We start from the raw sequence: 10524 nt of genomic DNA on the forward strand, positions 1-10524 counted from the left end.
AGTAAAAAGTTCAGAAAACCGTAAAATTTTTTCTAAACAATTTTAAGCAAAAATAAAAAAAGCGTGTCGTAGCCAATACATTAAACAACATATTTGCAAAGTTTTAACTGTTTTAGTCAAGAATTGTTTGTGTAAGAGTGCTAAAACGTATGGATTATACATTGACTGGTAAAAAGTTCAGAAAACTATAAAATTTTTTCTAAACAATTTTAAGCAAAAATAAAAAAAGCGTGTCGTAGCCAATACATTAAACAACATATTTGCAAAGTTTTAACTGTTTTAGTCAAGAATTGTTTGTGTAAGAGTGCTAAAACGTATGGATTATACATTGACGAAAGCAAGCATAGGTGTTTTTTAATGTAAAAAGTTCAGAAGACTGTAAAGTTTTTTCTAAACAATTTTAAGCAAAAATAAAAAAAGCGTGTCGTAGCCAATACATTAAACAACATATTTGCAAAGTTTTAACTGTTTTAGTCAAGAATTGTTTGTGTAAGAGTGCTAAAACGTATGGATTATACATTGACGAAAGCAAGCATAGGTGTTTTTTAATGTAAAAAGTTCAGAAGACCATAAAATGTTTTCTAAACAATTTTAAGCAAAAATAAAAAAAGCGTGTCGTAGCCAATACATTAAACAACATATTTGCAAAGTTTTAACTGTTTTAGTCAAGAATTGTTTGTGTAAGAGTGCTAAAACGTATGGATTATACATTGACGAAAGCAAGCATAGGTGTTTTTTAATGTAAAAAGTTCAGAAGACTGTAAAATTTTTTCTAAACAATTTTAAGCAAAAATAAAAAAAGCGTGTCGTAGCCAATACATTTAACAACATATTTGCAAAGTTTTAACTGTTTTAGTCAAGAATTGTTTGTGTAAGAGTGCTAAAACGTATGGATTATACATTGACGAAAGCAAGCATAGGTTTTTTTAATGTATAAAGTTCAGAAGACTGTAAAATTTTTTCTAAACAGTTTTAAGCAAAAATAAAAAAAGCGTGTCGTAGCCAATACATTAAACAACATATTTGCAAAGTTTTAACTGTTTTAGTCAAGAATTGTTTGTGTAAGAGTGCTAAAACGTATGGATTATACATTTACTAGTAAAAAGTTCAGAAAACCGTAAAATTTTTTCTAAACAATTTTAAGCAAAAATAAAAAAAGCGTGTCGTAGCCAATACATTAAACAACATATTTGCAAAGTTTTAACTGTTTTAGTCAAGAATTGTTTGTGTAAGAGTGCTAAAACGTATGGATTATACATTGACTGGTAAAAAGTTCAGAAAACTATAAAATTTTTTCTAAACAATTTTAAGCAAAAATAAAAAAAGCGTGTCGTAGCCAATACATTAAACAACATATTTGCAAAGTTTTAACTGTTTTAGTCAAGAATTGTTTGTGTAAGAGTGCTAAAACGTATGGATTATACATTTACTAGTAAAAAGTTCAGAAAACCGTAAAATTTTTTCTAAACAATTTTAAGCAAAAATAAAAAAAGCGTGTCGTAGCCAATACATTAAACAACATATTTGCAAAGTTTTAACTGTTTTAGTCAAGAATTGTTTGTGTAAGAGTGCTAAAACGTATGGATTATACATTGACTGGTAAAAAGTTCAGAAAACTATAAAATTTTTTCTAAACAATTTTAAGCAAAAATAAAAAAAGCGTGTCGTAGCCAATACATTAAACAACATATTTGCAAAGTTTTAACTGTTTTAGTCAAGAATTGTTTGTGTAAGAGTGCTAAAACGTATGGATTATACATTGACGTAAGCAAGCATAGGTGTTTTTTAATGTAAAAAGTTCAGAAGACTGTAAAGTTTTTTCTAAACAATTTTAAGCAAAAATAAAAAAAGCGTGTCGTAGCCAATACATTTAACAACATATTTGCAAAGTTTTAACTGTTTTAGTCAAGAATTGTTTGTGTAAGAGTGCTAAAACGTATGGATTATACATTGACTAGTAAAAAGTTTAGAAGACTGTAAAATTTTTTCTAAACAATTTTAAGCAAAAATAAAAAAAGCGTGTCGTAGCCAATACATTAAACAACATATTTGCAAAGTTTTAACTGTTTTAGTCAAGAATTGTTTGTGTAAGAATGCTAAAACGTATGGATTATACATTGACGAAAGCAAGCATAGGTGTTTTTTAATGTAAAAAGTTCAGAAGACTGTAAAATTTTTTCTAAACAATTTTAAGCAAAAATAAAAAAAGCGTATCGTAGCCAATACATTAAACAACATATATGCAAAGTTTTAACTGTTTTAGTCAAGAATTGTTTGTGTAAGAGTGCTAAAACGTATGGATTATACATTGACTAGTAAAAAGTTCAGAAGACTGTAAAATTTTTTCTAAACAATTTTAAGCAAAAATAAAAAAAGCTTGTCGTAGCCAATTTATTAAACAACATATTTGCAAAGTTTTAACTGTTTTAGTCGAGAATTGTTTGTGTAAGAGTGCTAAAACGTATGGATTATACATTGACGAAAGCAAGCATAGGCGTTTTTTAATGTAAAAAGTTCAGAAGACCATAAAATGTTTTCTAAACAATTTTAAGCAAAAATAAAAAAAGCGTGTCGTAGCCAATACATTAAACAACATATTTGCAAAGTTTTAACTGTTTTAGTCAAGAATTGTTTGTGTAAGAGTGCTAAAACGTATGGATTATACATTGACGAAAGCAAGCATAGGTGTTTTTTAATGTAAAAAGTTCAGAAGACCATAAAATGTTTTCTAAACAATTTTAAGCAAAAATAAAAAAAGCGTGTCGTAGCCAATACATTAAACAACATATTTGCAAAGTTTTAACTGTTTTAGTCAAGAATTGTTTGTGTAAGAGTGCTAAAACGTATAGATTATACATTGACTGGTAAAAAGTTCAGAAAACTATAAAATTTTTTCTAAACAATTTTAAGCAAAAATAAAAAAAGCGTGTCGTAGCCAATACATTAAACAACATATTTGCAAAGTTTTAACTGTTTTAGTCAAGAATTGTTTGTGTAAGAGTGCTAAAACGTATGGATTATACATTGACGAAAGCAAGCATAGGTGTTTTTTAATGTAAAAGTTCAGAAGACTGTAAAATTTTTTCTAAACAATTTTAAGCAAAAATAAAAAAAGCGTGTCGTAGCCAATACATTAAACAACATATTTGCAAAGTTTTAACTGTTTTAGTCAAGAATTGTTTGTGTAAGAGTGCTAAAACGTATGGATTATACATTGACGAAAGCAAGCATAGGTGTTTTTTAATGTAAAAAGTTCAGAAGACTGTAAAATTTTTTCTAAACAATTTTAAGCAAAAATAAAAAAAGCGTGTCGTAGCCAATACATTAAACAACATATTTGCAAAGTTTTAACTGTTTTAGTGAAGAATTGTTTGTGTAAGAGTGCTAAAACGTATGGATTATACATTGACTAGTAAAAAGTTTAGAAGACTGTAAAATTTTTTCTAAACAATTTTAAGCAAAAATAAAAAAAGCTTGTCGTAGCCAATACATTAAACAACATATTTGCAAAGTTTTAACTGTTTTAGTCAAAAATTGTTTGTGTAAGAGTGCTAAAACGTATGGATTATACATTGACGAAAGCAAGCATAGGTGTTTTTTAATGTAAAAAGTTCAGAAGACTGTAAAATTTTTTCTAAACAATTTTAAGCAAAAATAAAAAAAGCGTATCGTAGCCAATACATTAAACAACATATATGCAAAGTTTTAACTGTTTTAGTCAAGAATTGTTTGTGTAAGAGTGCTAAAACGTATGGATTATACATTGACTAGTAAAAAGTTCAGAAGACTGTAAAATTTTTTCTAAACAATTTTAAGCAAAAATAAAAAAAGCTTGTCGTAGCCAATTTATTAAACAACATATTTGCAAAGTTTTAACTGTTTTAGTCAAGAATTGTTTGTGTAAGAGTGCTAAAACGTATGGATTATACATTGACGAAAGCAAGCATAGGTGTTTTTTAATGTAAAAAGTTCAGAAGACCGTAAAATGTTTTCTAAACAATTTTAAGCAAAAATAAAAAAAGCGTGTCGTAGCCAATACATTAAACAACATATTTGCAAAGTTTTAACTGTTTTAGTCAAGAATTGTTTGTGTAAGAGTGCTAAAATGTATGGATTATACATTGACGAAAGCAAGCATAGGTGTTTTTTAATGTAAAAAGTTCAGAAGACTGTAAAATTTTTTCTAAACAATTTTAAGCAAAAATAAAAAAAGTGTGTTGTAGCCAATACATTAAACAACATATTTGCAAAGTTTTAACTGTTTTAGTCAAGAATTGTTTGTGTAAGAGTGCTAAAACGTATTGATTAAACATTGACGAAAGCAAGCATAGGTGTTTTTTAATGTAAAAAGTTCAGAAGACCGTAAAATTTTTTCTAAACAATTTTAAGCAAAAATAAAAAAAGCCTGTCGTAGCCAATACATTAAACAACATATTTGCAAAGTTTTAACTGTTTTAGTCAAGAATTGTTTGTGTAAGACTGCTAAAACTTATGGATTATACATTGACAAAAGCAAGCATAGGTGTTTTTTAATGTAAAAAGTTCAGAAGACCGTAAAATTTTTTCTAAACAATTTTAAGCAAAAATAAAAAAACTTGTCGTAGCCAATACATTAAACAACATATTTGCAAAGTTTTAACTGTTTTAGTCAAGAATTGTTTGTGTAAGAGTGCTAAAACGTATTGATTATACATTGACTAGTAAAAAGTTCAGAAGACTGTAAAATTTTTTCTAAACAATTTTAAGCAAAAATAAAAAAAGCGTGTCGTAGCCAATACATTAAACAACATATTTGCAAAGTTTTAACTGTTTTAGTCAAGAATTGTTTGTGTAAGAGTGCTAAAACGTATTGATTAAACATTGACGAAAGCAAGCATAGGTGTTTTTTAATGTAAAAAGTTCAGAAGACCGTAAAATTTTTTCTAAACAATTTTAAGCAAAAATAAAAAAAGCGTGTCGTAGCCAATACATTAAACAACATATTTGCAAAGTTTTAACTGTTTTAGTCAAGAATTGTTTGTGTAAGAGTGCTAAAACGTATGGATTATACATTGACGAAAGCAAGCATAGGTGTTTTTTAATGTAAAAAGTTCATAAGACCGTAAAATTTTTTCTAAACAATTTTAAGCAAAAATAAAAAAAGCGTGTTGTAGCCAATACATTAAACAACATATTTGCAAAGTTTTAACTGTTTTAGTCAAGAATTGTTTGTGTAAGAGTGCTAAAACGTAGGGATTATACATTGACGAAAGCAAGGATAGGTGCTTTTTAATGTAAAAAGTTCAGAAGACTGTAACATTTTTTCTAAACAATTTTAAGCAAAAATAAAAAAAACTTGTCGTAGCCAATACATTAAACAACATATTTGCAAAGTTTTAACTGTTTTAGTCAAGAATTGTTTGTGTAAGAGTGCTAAAACGTATTGATTATACATTGACTAGTAAAAAGTTCAGAAGACTGTAAAATTTTTTCTAAACAATTTTAAGCAAAAATAAAAAAAGCGTATCGTAGCCAATACATTAAACAACATATATGCAAAGTTTTAACTGTTTTAGTCAAGAATTGTTTGTGTAAGAGTGCTAAAACGTATGGATTATACATTGACTAGTAAAAAGTTCAGAAGACTGTAAAATTTTTTCTAAACAATTTTAAGCAAAAATAAAAAAAGTGTGTCGTAGCCAATACATTAAACAACATATTTGCAAAGTTTTAACTGTTTTAGTCAAGAATTGTTTGTGTAAAAGTGCTAAAACGTATGGATTATACATTGACGAAAGCAAGCATAGGTATTTTTTAATGTAAAAAGTTCAGAAGACCGTAAAAAGTTTTCTAAACAATTTTAAGCAAAATAAAAAAAGCGTGTCGTAGCCAATACATTAAACAACATATTTGCAAAGTTTTAACTGTTTTAGTCAAGAATTGTTTGTGTAAGAGTGCTAAAACGTATTGATTATACATTGACTAGTAAAAAGTTCAGAAGACTGTAAAATTTTTTCTAAACAATTTTAAGCAAAAATAAAAAAAGCGTATCGTAGCCAATACATTAAACAACATATATGCAAAGTTTTAACTGTTTTAGTCAAGAATTGTTTGTGTAAGAGTGCTAAAACGTATGGATTATACATTGACTAGTAAAAAGTTCAGAAGACTGTAAAATTTTTTCTAAACAACTTTAAGCAAAAATAAAAAAAGCTTGTCGTAGCCAATACATTAAACAACATATTTGCAAAGTTTTAACTGTTTTAGTCAAGAATTGTTTGTGTAAAAGTGCTAAAACGTATGGATTATACATTGACGAAAGCAAGCATAGGTAATTTTTAATGTGAAAAGTTCAGAAGACCGTAAAATGTTTTCTAAACAATTTTAAGCAAAAATAAAAAAAGCGTGTCGTAGCCAATACATTAAACAACATATTTGCAAAGTTTTAACTGTTTTAGTCAAGAATTGTTTGTGTAAGAGTGCTAAAACGTATGGATTATACATTGACGAAAGCAAGCATAGGTGTTTTTTAATGTAAAAAGTTCAGAAGACTGTAAAATTTTTTCTAAACAATTTTAAGCAAAAATAAAAAAAGTGTGTTGTAGCCAATACATTAAACAACATATTTGCAAAGTTTTAACTGTTTTAGTCAAGAATTGTTTGTGTAAGAGTGCTAAAACGTACTTATTAAACATTGACGAAAGCAAGCATAGGTGTTTTTTAATGTAAAAAGTTCAGAAGACCGTAAAATTTTTTCTAAACAATTTTAAGCAAAAATAATAATGCCTGTCGTAGCCAATACATTAAACAACATATTTGCAAAGTTTTAACTGTTTTAGTCAAGAATTGTTTGTGTAAGACTGCTAAAACTTATGGATTATACATTGACGAAAGCAAGCATAGGTGTTTTTTAATGTAAAAAGTTCAGAAGACTGTAAAATTTTTTCTAAACAATTTTAAGCAAAAATAAAAAAAACTTGTCGTAGCCAATACATTAAACAACATATTTGCAAAGTTTTAACTGTTTTAGTCAAGAATTGTTTGTGTAAGAGTGCTAAAACGTATTGATTATACATTGACTAGTAAAAAGTTCAGAAGACTGTAAAATTTTTTCTAAACAATTTTAAGCAAAAATAAAAAAAGCGTGTCGTAGCCAATACTTTAAACAACATATTTGCAAAGTTTTAACTGTTTTAGTCAAGAATTGTTTGTGTAAGAGTGCTAAAACGTATGGATTATACATTGACGAAAGCAAGCATAGGTGTTTTTTAATGTAAAAAGTTCAGAAGACTATAAAATTTTTTCTAAACAATTTTAAGCAAAAATAAAAAAAATGTGTCGTAGCCAATACATTAAACAACATATTTGCAAAAATTTAACTGTTTTAGTCAAGAATTGTTTGTGTAAGAGTGCTAAAACGTATGGATTATACATTAACAAAAGCAAGCTTAGGTGTTTTTTAATGTAAAAAGTTCAGAAGACTGTTACATTTTTTCTAAACAATTTTAAGCAAAAATAAAAAAAACTTGTCGTAGCCAATACATTAAACAACATATTTGCAAAGTTTTAACTGTTTTAGTCAAGAATTGTTTGTGTAAGAGTGCTAAAACGTATGGATTATACATTGACGAAAGCAAGCCTAGGTGTTTTTTAATGTAAAAAGTTCAGAAGACTGTAAAATTTTTTCTACACAATTTTAGGCAAAAATAAAAAAAGCGTGTTAGCCAATACATTAAACAACATATTTGCAAAGTTTTAACTGTTTTAGTCAAGAATTGTTTGTGTAAGAGTGCTAAAACGTATGGATTATACATTGACTAGTAAAAAGTTCAGAAGACTGTAAAATTTTTTCTAAACAATTTTAAGCAAAAATAAAAAAAGCGTGTCGTAGCCAATACATTAAACAACATATTTGCAAAGTTTTAACTGTTTTAGTGAAGAATTGTTTGTGTAAGAGTGCTAAAACTTATGGATTATACATTGACGAAAGCAAGCATAGGTGTTTTTTAAAGTAAAAAGTTCAGAAGACTGTAAAATTTTTTCTAAACAATTTTAAGCAAAAATAAAAAAAGCGTGTCGTAGCCAATACATTAAACAACATATTTGCAAAGTTTTAACTGTTTTAGTGAAGAATTGTTTGTGTAAGAGTGCTAAAACGTATGGATTATACATTGACGAAAGCAAGCATAGGTGTTTTTTAAAGTAAAAAGTTCAGAAGACTGTAAAATTTTTTCTAAACAATTTTAAGCAAAAATAAAAAAAGCGTGTCGTAGCCAATACATTAAACAACATATTTGCAAAGTTTTAACTGTTTTAGTCAAGAATTGTTTGTGTAATACTGCTAAAACTTATGTATTATACATTGACGAAAGCAAGCATAGGTGTTTTTTAATGTAAAAAGTTCAGAAGACCGTAAAATTTTTTCTAAACAATTTTAAGCAAAAATAAAAAAAGCGTGTCGTAGCCAATACATTAAACAACATATTTGCAAAGTTTTAACTGTTTTAGTCAAGAATTGTTTGTGTAAGAGTGCTAAAACGTATGGATTATACATTGACGAAAGCAAGCATAGGTGTTTTTTAATGTAAAAAGTTCAGAAGACTGTAAAATTTTTTCTAAACAATTTTAAGCAAAAATAAAAAAAATGTGTCGTAGCCAATACATTAAACAACATATTTGCAAAAATTTAACTGTTTTAGTCAAGAATTGTTTGTGTAAGAGTGCTAAAACGTATGGATTATACATTGACAAAAGCAAGCTTAGGTGTTTTTTAATGTAAAAAGTTCAGAAGACTGTAAAATTTTTTCTAAACAATTTTAAGCAAAAATAAAAAAAGCGTGTCGTAGCCAATACATTAAACAACATATTTGCAAAGTTTTAACTGTTTTAGTCAAGAATTGTTTGTGTAAGAGTGCTAAAACGTATGGATTATACATTGACGAAAGCAAGCATAGGTGTTTTTTAATGTAAAAAGTTCAGAAGATCGTAAAATTTTTTCTAAACAATTTTAAGCAAAAATAAAAAAAGCGTGTCGTAGCCAATACATTAAACAACATATTTGCAAAGTTTTAACTGTTTTAGTCAAGAATTGTTTGTGTAATACTGCTAAAACTTATGTATTATACATTGACGAAAGCAAGCATAGGTGTTTTTTAATGTAAAAAGTTCAGAAGACCGTAAAATTTTTTCTAAACAATTTTAAGCAAAAATAAAAAAAGCGTGTCGTAGCCAATACATTAAACAACATATTTGCAAAGTTTTAACTGTTTTAGTCAAGAATTGTTTGTGTAAGAGTGCTAAAACGTATGGATTATACATTGACGAAAGCAAGCATAGGTGTTTTTTAATGTAAAAAGTTCAGAAGACTGTAAAATTTTTTCTAAACAATTTTAAGCAAAAATAAAAAAAGCGTGTTAGCCAATACATTAAACAACATATTTGCAAAGTTTTAACTGTTTTAGTCAAGAATTGTTTGTGTAAGAGTGCTAAAACTTATGGATTATAATTTGACTAGTAAAAAGTTCAGAAGACTGTAAAATTTTTTCTAAACAATTTTAAGCAAAAATAAAAAAAGCGTGTCGTAGCCAATACATTAAACAACATATTTGCAAAGTTTTAACTGTTTTAGTGAAGAATTGTTTGTGTAAGAGTGCTAAAACGTATGGATTATACATTGACGAAAGCAAGCATAGGTGTTTTTTAATGTAAAAAGTTCAGAAGACTGTAAAATTTTTTCTAAACAATTTTAAGCAAAAATAAAGAAGCGTGTCGTAGCCAATACATTATACAACATATTTGCAAAGTTTTAACTGTTTTAGTCAAGAATTGTTTGTGTAAGAGTGCTAAAACGTATGGATTATACATTGACTAGTAAAAAGTTCTGAAGACTGTAAAATTTTTTCTAAACAATTTTAAGCAAAAATAAAAAAAGCGTGTCGTAGCCAATACATTAAACAACATATTTGCAAAGTTTTAACTGTTTGAGTCAAGAATTGTTTGTGTAAGAGTGCTAAATCGTATGGATTATACATTGACGAAAGCAAGCATAGGTGTTTTTTAATGTAAAAAGTTCAGAAGACCGTAAAATTTTTTCTAAACAATTTTAAGCAAAAATAAAAAAAGCGTCTCGTAGCCAATACATTAAACAACATATTTGCAAAGTTTTAACTGTTTTAGTCAAGAATTGTTTGTGTAAGAGTGCTAAAACGTATGGATTATAAATTGACGAAAGCAAGCATAGGTGTTTTTTAATGTAAAAAGTTCAGAAGACTGTAAAATTTTTTCTAAACAATTTTAAGCAAAAATAAAAAAGTGTGTCGTAGCCAATACATAAAACAACATATTTGCAAAGTTTTAACTGTTTTAGTCAAGAATTGTTTGTGTAAGAGTGCTAAAACGTATTGATTAAACATTGACGAAAGCAAGCATAGGTGTTTTTTAATGTAAAAAGTTCAGAAGACCGTAAAATTTTTTCTAAACAATTTTAAGCAAAAATAAAAAAAGCGTGTCGTAGCCAATACATTAAACAACATATTTGCAAAGTTT

The sequence above is a fragment of the Thalia democratica genome, chromosome 1, assembly GCF_965202585.1.
Source record: "Thalia democratica chromosome 1, ktThaDemo2.hap1.1, whole genome shotgun sequence".
Lineage (NCBI taxonomy): Eukaryota > Metazoa > Chordata > Thaliacea > Salpida > Salpidae > Thalia > Thalia democratica.